The sequence below is a fragment of the Mus musculus genome, chromosome 3 (genome assembly GCF_000001635.26).
Source record: "Mus musculus strain C57BL/6J chromosome 3, GRCm38.p6 C57BL/6J".
Taxonomy (NCBI): Eukaryota; Metazoa; Chordata; class Mammalia; order Rodentia; family Muridae; genus Mus; species Mus musculus.
In genome coordinates, this window is record NC_000069.6 from 133,563,318 (window position 1) to 133,580,857 (window position 17,540).

The 17,540-nt window shown below is 42.3% G+C and overlaps 1 pseudogene; it reads right to left on the reverse strand.

Annotated features, from left to right (window-relative positions):
• Positions 15,670-16,667, reverse strand: Gm49316 (predicted gene 49316; annotated as a pseudogene).

Genomic DNA, 17,540 nt, shown 5'->3' on the forward strand with positions numbered 1-17,540 from the left:
CTATAGTGCTCAGATCTTACAGTAAATATAATAAGTCTCTGTGTCTTTATTCAGATCAAGGATAGGCATAGATAGATACTGTTACAGTCTTCTATGAAGCTGTCACAGGTCACTACAAGTGATGGAGACACACTATGTCAATCCCCAGGGAACAGCCATCTCAGAAGAATGAATAAAAGCCACTGTAAGGGAGACCACCTCTCCACTCCTGTAACTTCCTGGTGGAGCACTGCCTTGGAGAAAGTCACTGATGTGTGTGTGTATGTGTGTGTGTGTGTGTGTGTGTGTGTGTGTGTTTGTGTGTGTAGGGCATATGGCATGGGCTCTATGATGTGGCTACGTCATGGTAACATTGTAGTTAAAGGGGCATGGCTCTATGATGTGGCTGAGTCATGGTAACATTATAGTTAAAGGGGCATGCCTCTATGATGTGGCTACGTCATGGTAACATTGTGGTTACAGGGCCTCTCTCACACTCCTCTCATCTCATTGGTGCAAAATGAGCTTCAATCAGAGAAGCCATGGCAAATTAGTTAAATAGTTTCCCTTCAAGAGTTTTAAAGATGCAAAGGAAAAAGATTTGGTTAATTAGCAGGAGAATGAGGAAATTTGGGGGTGGGGGATGTCATGAATCATTCCAGGCAGGTGGACATTTAAAAAGAAAACACTGATAACAGTGACAAATCAGCTGGTTGGCTTACTGAAGAATCTGTGTTGCAAAAGCTCTGTTGTCAAGGCATTCAGTGACTAAGGGAAGAGACCAGACCTAGGCACAGGGTTGGGCAGATAATATTGTGATCCTGGCCCATTAAAGGACTGTCTTCCTGGGACTTGACTTTATGGAAATTTGAAGGGTGCTTTAAAGTAGGACATGCTGATGCCATTGGGACTTCAGATTTTGAAGGTGACTGGTGTAGAAAAGCATCCATCTCCCTGTGTTCCCTTAAGGGGACATTGTGTCCATGCAATGAGTGTATATATTGTAGCAGTGCTGAGCTCAGGTGTATTTAGACAATCTTTTAGCATGAAATGCAGATAAGAGCTGTTATCTGCCATCAAAGACCTTCTGACTAATGATAACTGTTGGGCAGATTCCCTGGTGGGAAGTTCCTGAGCATAGCTGGCAGCTGTGACCTGATACTTAGAGATCTCAAATGGAACTTGAAGGAATAGACAATTTTAGAGTCTGCTTTGCTTAGCTGAGGAAGATGCAAATTTGCAGAAGTCCACAGAAATACTTGGACAGAAGATACCAAAAGGGCTTGACCAATTAACCATGACTTCTGTAGACCAAGAACAACCACCAGCCATTCCATAGTTTCCAACAATGCACACATATTTGTCCTCATCAGAGCATTGGCAAGGGAGTAAAATGCGTAATAAAAACATTGGTTGTCTAAAATAGAAGACCTGGGGGCTGGCTTTCATGCTTTCCCAAATGTGTGTTGACAGGCACATGAGTACCCCTGTTACACTCTCCTCTATTCCTGTAGATCTAGTAATGAAGGCAAACACTCTGGTATGACTGATGCAGAAGTAGGCGACTTTAATGGTACTACCATTCCTTTCTTCCCTAAAGCTTTCATCATCCTTCCCAGTGATGGTGGCCATAGGACCTGGACTCCAACTATATGTGCTGAAGTCAGGAACAGTTCTAACCAAGAAACTGTTTTCAAACCATTTTTGCTTTAAACTTAATGTTATCTGTACTCTGTTAACCTTCTAGATATCTTTCAATGTTTGGAAAAATTACTAAATTTCCTAAGTTTAGTCACACATATAGCACATAAATTTGACACTTTATAGAATTACTTTAAAAAATCCCACTTCAATTTATAACTTAGAAATCATGGAATACATTTCTCCTGACTTGCTTATCCTTGTTCGGGGTGCATACAATGATTTGTACCCCATAGCTGCCAATAGAAAAAAATGTATCAGGGGCTGGAAAAATGGCTCAGCGGTTAAGAGCACCACTGTCTGCTCTTCCAGAGGTCCTGAGTTCAATTCCCAGCATCCACCTGGTGGCTCACAACCATCTGTAATGAGATCTGACGCCCTCTTCTGGTGTGTCTGAAGACAGCAACAGTGTACTCACATACTCACATAAATAAATCTTTACAACAAGAAAAAGAAAAAAAAAAGAAAGTAATATATCTATTTTCCTTACCTTCCAGTCTTCAATGCTTCTGAGCCATGAATTCCTTTTTGGTTAAAATGATTCTTTCTCTTCTTCTTCTTCTTTGTTTTTTGTTTGTTTGGTTGTTTGTTTGTTTAGTTGGTTTTTCGAGACAGGGTTTCTCTGTATAGCCCTGGCTGTCCTGGAACTCACTTTGTAGACCACGCTAGCCTCGAACTCAAAAATCTGCCTGCCTCTGTCTCCCAAGTGCTGGGATTAAAGGCTTGTGCCACCATCGCCTGGCTGATTCTTTCTCTTCTTGGATACTGCCTTTTTTCCCATTTTTTATTAGGTATTTAGCTCATTTACATTTCCAATGCTATACCAAAAGCCCCCCATACCCACCCACCCACTCCCCTACCCACCCACTCCCCCTTTTTGGCCCTGGTGTTCCCCTGTACTGGGGCATATAAAGTTTGCAAGTCCAATGGGCATCTCTTTGCAGTGATGGCCGACTAGGCCATCTTTTGATACATATGCAGCTAGAGACAAGAGCTGCGGGGTACTGGTTAGTTCATATTGTTGTTCCACCTATAGGGTTGCAGTTCCCTTTAGTTCCTTGGGTGCTTTCTCTAGTTCCTCCATGGGGGGTCCTGTGGTCCATTCAATAGCTGACTGTGAGCATCCACTTCTGTGTTTGCTAGGCCCTGGCATAGTCTCACAAGAGACAGCTATATCTGGGTCCTTTCAGCAAAATCTTGCTAGTGTATGCAATGGTGTCAGCGTTTGGAAGCTGTTCATGGGATGGATCTCTGGATATGGCAATCACTAGAGGGTCCATCCTTTCGTCACACTTCCAAATTTTGTCTCTGTAACTCCTTCCAGGGTGTTTTGTTTCCTATTCTAAGAAGGGGCAAAGTGTCCACACTTTGGTCTTCATTCTTTTGAGTTTAATGTGTTTAGCAAATTGTATCTTATATCTTGGGTATCTTAAGTTTCTGGGCTAATATCTACTTATCAGTGAGTACATATTGTGAGAGTTCCTTTGTGATTGGGTTACCTCACTCAGGATGATGCCCTCCAGGTCCATCCATTTGCCTAGGAATTTCATAAATTCATTCTTTTTAATAGCTGAGTAGTACTCCATTGTGTAAATGTACCACATTTTCTGTATCTATTCCTCTGTTGAGGGGCATCTGGGTTCTTTCCTGCTTCTGGCTATTATAAATAAGGCTGCTATGAACATAGTGGAGCATGTGTCCTTCTTACCGGTTGGGGCATCTTCTAGATATATGCCCAGAAGAGGTATTGCTGGATCTTCCGGTAGTACTATGTCCAATTTTCTGAGGAACTGCCAGATTGATTTCCAGAGTGGTTGTATAAGCTTGCAATCCCACCAACAATGGAGGAGCGTTCCTCTTTCTCCACATCCTCGCCAGCATCTGCTGTCGCCTGAATTTTTCATCTTAGCCATTCTGACTGGTGTGAGGTAGAATCTAAGGGTTGTTTTGATTTGCATTTCCCTGATGATTAAGGATGTTGAACATTTTTTCAAGTGCTTCTCTGCCATTCGGTATTCCTCGGGTGAGAAATATTTGTTTAGTTCTGAGCCCCATTTTTTAATGGGATTATTTGATTTTATGGAGTCTACCTTCTTGAGTTCTTTATATATATTGGATATTAGTCCCCTGTCCGATTTGGGATAGGTAAAGATCCTTTCCCAATCTGTTGGTGGTCTTTTTGTCTTATTGACGGTGTCTTTTGCCTTGCAGAAGCTTTGCAATTTTATGAGGTCCCATTTATCGATTCTCGATCTTACAGCACAAGCCATTGCTGTTCTATTCAGGAATTTTTCCCCTGTACCCACCATATCTTCGAGGCTTTTCCCTACTTTCTCCTCTATAAGTTTCAGTGTCTCTGGTTTTATGTGGAGTTCCTTAATCCACTTAGATTTGACCTTAGTACAAGGAGATAGTAATGGATCAATTCGCAATCTTCTACATGATAACAGCCAGTTGTGCCAGCACCAATTGTTGAAAATTCTGTCTTTTTTCCACTGGATGGTTTTAGCTCCCTTGTCAAAGATCAAGTGACCATAGGTGTGTGGGTTCATCTCTGGGTCTTCAATTCTATTCCATTGGTCTACTTGTCTGTTGCTATACCAGTACCATGCAGTTTTTATCACAATTGCTCTGTAGTACAGCTTTAGGTCCAGCATGGTGATTCCACCAGAGGTTCTTTTATCCTTGAGAAGAGTTTTTGCTATCCTAGGTTTTTTGTTATTCCAGATGAATCTGCCAATTGCCCTTTCTAATTAGTTGAAGAATTGAGTTGGAATTTTGATGGGGATTGCATTGAATCAGTAGATTGCTTTTGGCAAGATAGCCATTTTTACTATATTGATCCTGCCGATCCATGAGCATGGGAAATCTTTCCATCTTCTGATATCTTCTTTAATTTCTTTCTTCAGAGACATGAAGTTCTTGTCATACAGATCTTTCACTTCCTTAGTTAGGGTTGCGCCTAGGTATTTTATATTATTTGTGGCTATTGAGAAGGGTTTTGTTTCCCTAATTTCTTTCTCAGCCTGTTTATCCTTTGTGTAGAGAAAGGCCATTGACTTGTTTGAGTTAATTTTATATCCAGCTACTTCATTGAAGCTCTTTATCAGGCTTAGGAGTTCTCTGGTGGAATTTTTAGGGTCACGTATATATACTATCATATCATCTGCAAAAAGTGATATTTTGACTTCTTCCTTTCCAATTTGTATCCCCTTGATCTCCTTTTGTTGTCTAATTGCTCTGGCTAGGACTTCAAGTACAATGTTGAATAGGTAGGGAGAGAGTGGACAGCCTTGTCTAGTCACTGATTTTAGTGGGATTGCTTCAAGCTTCTCACCATTTACTTTGATGCTGGCTACTGGTTTGCTGCAGATTGCTTTTATCATGTTTAGGTATGGGCCTTGAATTCCTGATCTTTCCAAGACTTTTATCATGAATGGGTGTTGGATTTTGTCAAATGCTTTCTCAGCATCTAACGAGATGATCATGTAGTTTTTGTCTTTGAGTTTGTTTATATACTGGATTACGTTGATGGTCCTAACACAAGATATCTGTGCACCTTCCCTGTAAGAGGAGAGCTTGCCAGCAGAGAGTGCTCTGAGCACTGATACTCAGAGGAGAGAGTCTGTCTCCCAGGTCTGCTGATAGACGGTAACAGAATCACCAGAAGAACAATCTCTAAACAGAGTCAACTATAACAACTAACTCCAGAGATTACCAGATGGCAAAAGGTAAACGTAGGAATCTTACTAACAGGAACCAAGACCACTCACCATCATCAGAACCCAGCACTCCCACTTCGCCCAGTCCAGTGCACCCTAACACACCCGAAAACCTAGACCCAGATTTAAAAGCATATCTCATGATGATGGTAGAGGACATCAAGAAGGACTTTAATAACTCACTTAAAGAAATACAGGAGAACACTGCTAAAGAGTTATAAGTCCTTAAAGAAAAACAGGAAAACACAATCAAACAGGTAGAAGTCCTTACAGAAAAAGAGGAAAATACATCCAAACAGGTGATGGAAATGAACAAAACCATACTAGACCTAAAAAGGGAAGTAGACACAATAAGGAAAACTCAAAGTGAGGCAACACTGGAGATAGAAACCCTAGGAAAGAAATCTGGAACCATAGATTTGAGCATCAGCAACAGAATACAAGAGATGGAAGAGAGAATATCAAGTGCAGAAGATTCCATAGAGAACATCGGCACAACAATCAAAGAAAATGGAAAATGCAAAAAGATCCTAACTCAAAATATCCAGGAAATCCAGGACACAATGAGAAGACCAAACCTATGGATAATAGGGGTTGATGAGAATGAAGATTTTCAACTCAAAGGACCAGCAAATATCTTCAACAAAATTATAGAAGAAAACTTCCCAAACATAAAGAAAGAGATGCCCATGAACATACAAGAAGCATACAGAACTCCAAATAGACTGGACCAGAAAAGAAATTCCTCCCGACACATAATAATCAGAACAACAAATGCACTAAATAAAGATAGAATACTAAAAGCAGTAAGGGAAAAAGGTAAAGTAACTTATAAATGCAAGCCTATCAGAATTACTCCAGATTTTTCACCAGAGACTATGAAAGCCAAAAGAGCCTGGACAGATGTTATACAGACACTAAGAGAACACAAATTCCAGCCAAGGCTACTATACCCAGCCAAACTCTCGATTACCATAGATGGAGAAACCAAAGTATTCCACAACAAAACCAAATTCACACACTACCTTTCCACGAATCCAGCCCTTCAAAGGATAATAACAGAAAAAAAAAACCAATACAAGGACGGGAACCTCGCCCTAGAAAAAACAAGAAGGTAATCCCTCAACAAACCTAAAAGAAGACAGCCACAACAACAGAATGCCAACTTTAACAACAAAAATAACAGGAACCAACAATTACTTTTCCTTAATATCTCTTAATATCAATGGTCTCAACTCCCCAATAAAAAGACATAGACTAACAAACTGGCTACACAAACAAGACCCAACATTTTGCTGCTTACAGGAAACTCATCTCAGAGAAAAAGATAGACACTACCTCAGAATGAAAGGCTGGAAAACAATTTTCCAAGCAAATGGTATGAAGAAACAAGCTGGAGTAGCCATCCTAATATCTGATAAGATTGACTTCCAACCCAAAGTCATCAAAAAAGACAAGGAGGGGCACTTCATTCTCATCAAAGGTAAAATCCTCCAAGAGGAACTATCAATTCTGAATATCTATGCTCCAAATACAAGGGCAGCCACATTAATTAAAGAAACTTTAGTAAATCTCAAAGCACACATTGCACCTCACACAATAATAGTAGGAGACTTCAACACACCACTTTCACCAATGGACAGATCATGGAAACAGAAACTAAACAGGGACACAGTGAAACTAACAGAAGTGATGAAACAAATGGACTTAACAGATATCTACAGAACATTTTATCATTCATATTTTCAGGTTAGAATCCAGGAACATCTGAGAGCTCACATCTTGATCTACAGCCATAAGACAGAGAAAGCCAGCTGAGTCTGGGGAGAATCTTCTGAAAGCTCTCTCTGTGGGATCTCTCATCTGGGGATGGAACTCAGGTGGTCAGTCTTGGCGGTAGATGCCTTTACCCAGTGAGCCATCTCTCTGGTCCCATCGATGTGGTTTATATGCACCATGGGTATTTTAGCCATAAAGTAGAAGAAAGTCATGTTATTTCCAGGAACATGGGAGATGATCATTGCAAGTGAATCAAGTCAGTCTCACAAAGACATGCCACGTATTCTGTCTCATGTATGGATCCTAGATCTTGTAGATGCTTAATGTCACATATGGACTCAGGATATGAAAGTAAAAGCAAGCCGGGCAGTGGTGGCACAGGCCTTTAATCCCAGCCCTTGGCAGGCAGAGGCAGAGGGTGGAGGGCGGAGGGCGGAGGGCGGAGGGCGGAGGGCCGAGGCAGGCGAATTTCTGAGTTCAAGGCCAGCCTGGTCTACAGAGTGAGCTCTAGGACAGCCAGGGCTACACAGAGAAATCCTGTCTCAAAACCAAACCAAACCAAACCAAACCAAACCAAACCAAACCAAACCAAACCAAACCAAAAAAAGAAAGTAGAGGCAAACCTGGGGAGCAAGTTAGACTAATGGGAGAGGCAAGAAGGAGAAGGAGGACAGTGGGGTCTGCAGGGAACACATTCACAGTACATTATGCATGCATGCAAATGGCCTTATTTAACCCACTATAGCCAAAAAGAACAAGTAAAGTGAGAAAATAGAGAAAGAAATATTAAATTAAAACCAAAACCACCTGGTCTGCAGAGATGGTTCAGTGGTTAAGAGCACTGACTGCTCTTCCAGAGGTCCTGAGTTCAATTCCCAGCAACCACATGGTGGCTCACAACCATCAGTAATGGGATCTGATGCCCTCTTCTGGTGTGCCTGACAGCTACAATATAGTCATATAAATAAAATAAATAAATCTTAAAAAAAAAAAGCCAAAACCACCTAACCCAGCCAAAACATAAATATATATTTACATGATAGAAGCATCTCTGATTCTTAAATATTGCCTCAGAGTATTTTTTATTCCTATTTCTGAGACTTGATTGCCACCTGTACCCAAGGTTATGTTGTTTGTCAGTAATATCAGCACTTGGGGTGTGGGTAGAGAGGCAGGAGACTCAGATGTTCATGGATTTTCTCAGATTTAAGGCTAGCCTGCTGTATATAGCAAGCACAAGGCTAGAACTACCACTCTGTGGTATTCCCCACCCCCTCCACTTCTCTTTAAAAAAAAAATCTAGTGTTAATGAAAAAAATCTCTATAATTTTAGGCATTTATCCATTTATTCAACAAAAATTGACCAACACTGTCTCTGTTCTCTTCCTCTTCCTGCACTTCAGTTCTACTCACATATAGCTGAGATCCAGTCCGCAGTGAGGCCAAGGTGTAAGTATCACTTCCTAGTGTCAAGCAGTTTGAAGGAATTAAAGCAAGCTAAAGAATAAGTGTGCCTGTAGGATGTTAGATATATGTGTGCACAAGAAAAGCCAAGAACCAGCAGGAGGCCATGTAGAAGGTAAAGGAACGAGGTCAGAGGTCAGCAGGAGGGCTACAAAACAGCTTGGATGGAGGTCCCGCCCTGTCCCTTCTCTCTTCCTCTACTTTCTAGCCTCTGGCTCCAGAGTGTTGGAACCTCGGGTGTGCACCGTCACGCCCAGCCCTGTTTGGATTGTTATGAGGGCCATGATAGACTGCTGATTATAGTTCAGAGAAGTACATACAAATGCCAGTTACTAGAGAGGACAGGACATTCAGGACATTCAAACAGCATTCAGCTGCCTGATTATATAATCAGGTTAAGTAAGCCTTTCTTTACAATTAATAGTAGAAAGGTTGTCCTTGGAAAATGTGAGGGAATAGGCAGGATGGGTGGAGCACACCTGTAATACCACTACCAAAAAGCTGAGGCAGAAGTTTCTTAAATTCAAGGTCAGCCTGGACTAGATTCTGAGGCCCTATATCAAACAAAGTCCTGAGTGAATTGATGGGTGTTTTCTCTTGCCAGACATTATTTAGATTTTGAAGACCATTGACATTAGAGAGACTTTTTCTGTTTTTAAAATTTTTATTAAAAATGTCCATACAATATATTTGAATTATATCCTTTTCTCTTCTATAGCCCTATCACCTCAACAATCCACTACACCTTCCCACACCCTCAAAGTCATCTTCTCTCTTCCCTCGAAAAGGAAAACAACAAAAACGTGAAGGTCAAAACAAAGTAAATGGAAAAATAAAATCAGGAAGAAAAAAATACCAATATGAAACAAAACAAAACAAAAAGCAAGTGCGCGCGCGCACACACACGCACACACACACACATCCCAGGAAGGGAAACTCAGTTTTCCATGAATTAGAATTCAATAGTAGCCATGCTTGGATTCTCACAGTGCTGTACCAAGCATGGGGCTTTGCCCATCAACCTTGCTGTTAACCACAGTGTCACCTGGTCTGTGAGATCCTATTATTATATATTTGTAACATTTATGTGCATTTTTTATTACTTTTGAGTTTGAGACAGGTTCTTTATATATATGGGAGAGAGAGAGAGAGAGAGAGAGAGAGAGAGAGAGAGAGAGAGAGATAACAGGAGAGAGAGATAACAGGAGAGAGGAGAGAGGAGAGAGGAGAGATTGGCTGCTTGAGATGCTCGAGCTGTGCTGTGGACCCTAGGCCAGCTTCACACTCCTTGCTTCCTGCCCTGGCCCCTAGAGTGGGAATTGCAGACAGGCATGAGCCAGTGTGCCCAGCTTCTTCATTCCGTCTGCATCTCTATCTTTCTTACTTGTCCGCTTGCCTCCTCCTGCTTCCTGTCCTCACCTACACCTTTTCCATCTCCTTCTTCCTTTTTAAAGACAGGGTCTTGTTGGTCTTGGTGGTGCACTCCTTTAATCCTAGTATTCAGGAGGCAGAGGCAGGTGGATCACTGAGTTAGAGGCCAGCCTGGCCTACATAGAAGATTTCTAGCCAGCCAGGGTTACATATGATACTCTGCCTGAACCAACCAACCAACCAACCAACTAACCAACCAACTAATTAACCAACCAACCAACCAACCAACCAACCAACCAACCAAACCAACCTGCCAAACAAACACTGCATCTCCTGCAGCCCCACTGACATCCAAGTCACTGAGGATGTAGCTGAGGTTGATCTTGAACTTATGATTATCCTGCCTCCAATATCTTGCAGTATGAATTACAGGCATGAAGCACTATGTCTGACATCCCCTTTTTCCTTTCCTTTTCTTCCCTCCCTCCCTTCCTTCTTCCCCTCTTCCCTCCCTCCCTCTCTCCCTCCCTTTCTTCCTTTTTTCCTTTCTATTCTCTGTGGTGCTGAGACTCAAACCTTGGATCTTCTGTATGCTAGGTATAACTTTACCAAAAAGCCACAACCTAGCCCTAAATTGCTATCTTCATTTAAATTTTTTATTCCGTTTTTAATACAAGGAATTGAACCAAGGGTTTCTTTCATCTGTGCTAGGAAAACACTCTACCAGTGAACTACATACATCCTTGGATTGAATAAAGCAATGGAAAACGACTCTTTTTGAAACAGGATCTGACTAAGTTAAGATCAAGGGGGCATGCTGGCCCCAAACTTGCGGTTGTCTCATCAGCCTCCAAAGCAGCTGGATCATGGCCTGTCCTATGCACCTAGCTGCTCTCCATCCCTAAAAAACGAGCACTCGGACAAGAGTCAGATTTGCTCTAGACAAGATTGAGAAACATTCCCTTCCACTGTCTTTTGATCTTTCGACCTAGTTCTCGTTTCTAGGACCTGGACTCTAACATGTATCTTCAGACCATGGGCCTTCTTGTGCCTTTTAACATTAAGACACAGATCCAGCTAGATCTCCCTGGAGTCTTCTGTTGGACATGCTAAAGTACAGCACCTGATATGAAGTTTTGTATGTACAGAAAGCGTCTTTTAACAGACAATTATAACTGGACATTTGTTTAGTTCAGTGAAGAGGGTTCAGTCACAAAATGTTCAGATCAGACAACACGAATTAGTCCAGTTAGTCTTTTCCTTCCAGAATTTTGGCAGAGAGTTTCTGGGAGAATTTCCTTGTAAACGCAAGATGAGAAGGAACAGCTAGTCAAGAAATCAGATCCCATAGCAGAGAGACCACATGGGCAATAGAGGAGAAAGCGAGGGCTTTCTGGTTAGCTACTGCTGCATGACAAATCACCTCAAAACCCGGTGCTTTCGAACAACCACTCAGCTTGCTCATGGCTCTGTGCACCATAGTCAGGCACAATTCAGCTGACTGCTTCTGCTTGCCTTGGCCCTGGCTGGTGCCATTCACTCATTGACATTCGTAGGACAGAAGTTTCAAGAACTCTTCCCTCACATGTGACACCTCTGTGTTCCTAAATATAGAGGGCAAGAAATTCTCCCAGAAATTCTCTGCCACACCCGGCAGACATGGCTTCCTCTGAAGCTTCTGAGTGTACTTCTTACCCGGCAGTGCATTTCTCAGGAAGAGCATTTGGACAAAGGGGTGGCGGGAAGTATTCAGAGACTGCTGAAGGTCCGACCTTAGTTATGAGTCACTTTTTGTCCCATTCTACAAAGTCTCTGCCACAGTCAGTCTAGATTTAAGGGAAGTAAGAACAGACTTTATCTCTTGGTGAGGTGTGGCATAATTAGGAAGACACCTTAATGTCACTACTCATCCCATGTGGCCTTCTAGCTCTGTATTTTTGAAATATGCTGACAGAAGATCCCAAGAGAGCAGGTTCTGGCGAAAGGGAGGTTTCTTTCAGTGTCTTCTGCATCAGAATCTCATGTCAGTCGCTGTTCACCTTGGGAAAGGTCAGCTTACATCACAATAAATCTACAAAAGGGATTTGCTAAATAAAAATGACAGAAGACTAAGATCCTGGAAACCAAACTGGTGTCATTCATGCTAAAGTGCCCTGCCATCAGGCTGAAGCCACAGTGTTCATCTGACCGGAGGGATCAGGATTTAGAGAGACAGCAGCCACTTTTCCCAAGGAAATCAGCTTCGGCTGGTATGCAGTAAAGCGACTCTTACTTAAAAACAAACAGAAAACTAAAACAGACAAGCAGACAAACTGAAGAACAACTATCAAATGTAGAACAGACTGATGCTATTAGTCTATTATTACTATTAATAATCTAGTAATATAATAGTCCATTAAAATGAAGCTATTATTTTTTATTAGTATACTTGTTGGGCTTTTTGGAAGGAAAGTAACTTTGAAATGAAAAGTCAACTTATAAATTTTTTATATTATCTGTCATTTATATATTTATTTCTGTATCTCTGTATTGATCTTCCTATCATCTATCTATCTATCTATCTATCTATCTATCTATCTATCTATCTATCAATTTATCTATCTGTATATGTACATATGTATCTATGTATGCATGTATCTGTCATCTATATTTGTATGTATGTATGTATATATGTATGTATGTATGTATGTATGTATTTTGTTTTGTTTTGGTTTGTTTTGTTTTGTTTTGGTTTTTCGAGACAGGGTTTCTCTGTGTAGCCCTGGCTGTCCTGGAACTCACTCTGTGGACCAGGCTGGCCTCGAACTCAGAAATTCACCTGCCTCCGCCTCCCGAGTACTGGGATTAAAGGCATGTGCCACCACTGCCTGGCATATGTATGTATGTATGTATCCATCTATGTATCTATGTATGTATCTACCTATTGATCACTCTATGTATATATCTATCATCTACCTATGTATCTATGTATCTGCCTATCAATCTATAATCTATCTACTCGGCATTTATGTGTGTATGTGCATGTGTACACATAATGGCATCTGCCTTCCAAAATCACAGGACACCTAGCAGCATCTGGCTTTCTCCTTTCACTGTTTAGATTCTGGGCTTAGGCTGTCAGGGTTGGCAGCCAGCACCCAGGCCTACTGTGCCATCTTGCCAACTTATTTTTTGTTCATTTGTTTCTCCTTGTTCAGCCATTTGTGTCCATGATAACCAGTTGCCTTACTTAGCCCACTAGAACATTCATTTCTATTTTCTGAAAAAAGTGAGAGTTATAAATAAACTAAATCTTGACAGAGATAAATAGAACTTTAACTTTCTTTAGCATTTCACTAGTGAGATGGCTCAGCTTGCTGTGCAAGCCTGAGTACCAGTTCAATTCTGGACTTTGTGGGAGGAGAGAACTGATTTCTGAAAGTCGTCCTCTGACTTCGTCATAAGCTCTGTGGCATGCATGTGACTTGCAGTCACACATATGAATGTACACACATATGTGCCCATATGTCATGTACACAGTACACTCTGCCCTCCACAAACATACAGAGTACAGGGGGCGTTAATTGGGAAAGTTTTTTAAATTTTTAATTAATGAACTAATTAATTAATTTAATTAATTTTACATGTATGGATGCTTTGCTTGCCAGTATGTTTGTGCACCACACGCACTTCTGGTACCTGTTGATGCCAGAAAAGAGTGTTAGATCCTTGGGGCTTAGAGTTAGAGATGGTTGTGAGCCAACATGTGGTTGCTGGGAATGGAACCTGTGTTCTCTGGAGGAGCAGCCAGTGCTCTTAATCTCCAAGCCATCTCTCCAGCCTCTATGAAGTTGCTTATGAGCTGGGGACGTGGTACAGAGCTTTCTGAGTGCACATCAGGGCTGAGTTCTCTCCTTTGTACCAACAAGTAAATAAATAAATAATAAAATATTAAATGTATACAGTGGGTTTGTTCCTCCCTCAATGGTGTTGAGTATAATAGAAGGGACATGTGTTCAAGACCACGTGTTCCAGATGCCACTTTCCTGAGTCCAATTAATCAAGTCAGATCTTTCAGGAATGAAAACTTTTTTTTTCTAGAAAAGGGACGGTTTTTACATTTCAAAAGCTAGAACTCTATGCAAAATGCCCACAACAAAAGTCCTGGGTGCTTGATAGAGAGGGATGGGGTTGGGAGAGGTCAGGGAAAACAAAACAAAACAAAACAAAAAAAATAAACAAACAAAAAAGGACTAGAGAGAAGTGACCTGGGTAAGAAAAGGTGACCTTGGTAAATGGTGAGAAATAAGTCCCAGGGCATTCTGGATTTAGCTAGTTATAGAGACTTGCCAAGCACGCAGCAGGACTGGGTTTCATTCTAGGCATTTGACAGGGAGGGAGGGAGGGAGGGAGGGAGGGAGGGAGGGAGGGAGGGAGGGAGAGAGAGAGAGAGAGAGAGAGAGAGAGAGAGAGAGAGAGAGAGCGAGAGAGCGCTATCATGTGTTTCAAAGGTGATTGTCAGTGTCTTTTTTCAGTTAAATGTTGAAAGTCAAGACCTTTACTATTTATTGGTAGAACAAATGAGATCCAAAATAATACTTGCCAGAATGAACTTTTTAAAGACTTGGGAGCTCATATGAAATGTGCTTTGAGTGGGACAGTGGTGGCACACACCTTTAATCCCAGCACTTGGGAGGCAGAGGCAGGTGAATTTCTGAGTTCGAGGCCAGCCTGGTCTACAGAGTGAGTTCCAGGGCAGCCAGGATTGCACAGAGAAACCCTGTCTCACCCCCCCCCCAAAAAAAAAAAACTGTGCTTTGCCTGGGAGGAAGAGACAGGAGAATCTCTGTGAGTTCAAGGCTAGCCTGGTCTACAGAGTGAATTCCAAGACAGTTAGGGCTCCACAGAGAAACCCTGTCTTGCAAACCAAAACAAACCAAAACCCAAACAAGAACAACAGCAGCAATGACATACAGGAGAGAAAAGAATGGTGCTTTGCCATGACCCAATTTTATAGTATTTACTAGTTTAATTAGGCAAGTAGATTTATATGTTCATTTCTTTTGAAAGCGTCTTTTTAGGGTTATTTTATTTTAGGTGTATGAGTGTATTGCCTGCATGTATGTCTATGTACCACGCATGTGCTTGCAGATGGCAGGAAAAAGGTATCAGATTACTGTGTACCTGGAGTTACCGATAGTTGTGGTCAGTGCTGAGCCCAGGCACTCTGGGAGGGCAGCAAATGTTTTTAACTGATGAGCTTTCTCTCCAACCTTGAATAGCTTCTCCTAAATGACATGGTGATGTGTAAACCTCTTGAAGACAAACGGGGCCTCCTTGAACCACACTGGATCTGACTATAGACCTCTTTATCACAAATGCCCATGATTGCTTGGCCAGTGAAACTCGACTGCCATCTTTATACTGGCCTTCCTTTCTGAATTCTTTCTGCTTAATCTTTTTTTTTTTTTTAAGATTTATTTATTTTATGTAAGTACAGTGTAGCTGTCTTCAGACACACCATAAGAGGGCATTAGATCTCATTACAGATGGTTGTGAGCCACCATGTGGTTGCTGGGATTTGAACTCAGGACTTCTGGAAGAACAGTCAGTGCTCTTAACCACTGAGCCCTATCTCCAGCCCCTTTCTGCTTATTCTTTTTTTTTTTTTTAAATGTGCCAGGTGCCACTTTAACTGAATCCTCACTGCAGTGAGAAAGGGTGGAAGACAGTGATTATTTCCAGGCTTATGCCCCGCTGGCCCCAAGGTAAACGGCCTGAGCTCCCCACAAGAGAAACATGCTTTCCTACCTCTGAGAATCCCACGCCTGAGCCAATAAAGGGAAGAATGCGCACAGGAAAATAAAACAAAAAACAAAAAAAAACCTCATCAAGGGAGCCAGAGACAGTTCTGAATTTTTTCCAGTGCAAAAATGAGAACGAGAGCTGGAGGTGCCCCTCCTAATGGCAATTATAAACCCCAACCATTTCCAGTTGAGATGAAGCCCCTCCCCGGGGAGCCTGAGACCAGGGTTCATTCCCCAGGGCTCCTCCTAGCGAGGCTCCCAGGTAAGATGAGAAGCCTGTCCAGGCACGGAGAGAGCCCACTGAGCAGACGCAGTCTTCCTAATTGCTGGCCCCTACTGCTGCCGCTCTGCAGCCATAAAGAACCAGCTAGTACGCGAGTGGCTGTGGGTGCTCAGGGGGCCAGAGTGAGCAGCAAAGGAAATCAGATGTGTGTTCTGAAGCTGGGTCGACATGGCAGCAGAATATGGCATATCCCTGTGCACCACAGGGACCTGGGCCCTCCATTAGTTCTTCTCTGGACGGTTTCTGTTCAGGACTGTTTTAGGGGCAAGTTCTAGCTTGTCCTTAAGGCTCACCACCTGAATGTGGTCCTTGCCTAGCATCTCATCCAGCTTTCGGTCCTCTCGGCGCGCTACAGGATGCTCTCCTCCTCCACAGGCTGAGGAGCCTTTCCCCTGATGAAACATTCCAGGTGGTAACTCACAGCCCCAACCACAAAGGCCACAGGGAAGGTGACATAGGGGGCATAGGTTCACACCATGGTCCAAAGCACAGGCCACACGACATCTGCGGCCCAGCCCGCACACCCTGGATAGGTCCCAAGCTACGCCCACTAGAGGTTCCCAGTGGCCTGCGGGGCACCCCTTTTTGCTTATTCTAAAGAGATTTTTTTTTCATCTTCAACTTCCTGATCTTGTTCAACTCTACTTACTCTTCTGATCATGTCTACATTAGAAAGTTAAACCAAAACTAAAATACCCATGGAAGGAGTTACAGACAAAGGCCAGAGCAGAGATGTAAGGCGTGACCATCCAGAGACTGCCCCACCTGGGGATCCATCCCACATATAATCTCCAAACCCAGACACTCTTGCAGAAGCCAAGATCTTGCTGACAGGAGCCTGGTATAGCTGTCTCTTGTGAGGCTATGCCAATGCCTGGCAAACACAGAAGTGGATGCTCACAGTCATGCATTAGACAGAGTACAGGGCCCCCAATGACGGAGCTAGAGAAAGTACCCAAACTGCTGAAGGGGTCTGCAACCCTATAGGAGGAACAACAATATGAACAAACCAGTACCCCTAGAGCTCCCTGGGACTAAACCACCAATCAAAGAAAACACATGGTGGGACTTTTGTCTCTAGCTGCATATGTAGCAGAGGATTGGGAGGAGAGGCCCTTGATCTTTCGAAGATTCTATGCCAGGGGAAAGCCAGGGCCAGGAAGCAGGAGTGGGTGGATTGGGGAGCAGGGGGAGCAGGGAGAGGAAACTAGGAAAGGGGATAACATTTGAATTGCAAATAAAAAAATATCCAATAAAAAATAAAAAAAAGAAAGTTAAACCAAATTACCTCTGAAAAGTTTGGATTATTACTAATGATTAATACAATTAGGTTCTATATAAAAGCAAAGAAAATAATTACTTGGAATGTCTGCAAGTCCCTTGGGACAGCTCAAATTTGAATTTTGGAACCTGGGTTAGAGATGGTTGTGAGTTACCCATGTGAGTGCTGGGAAT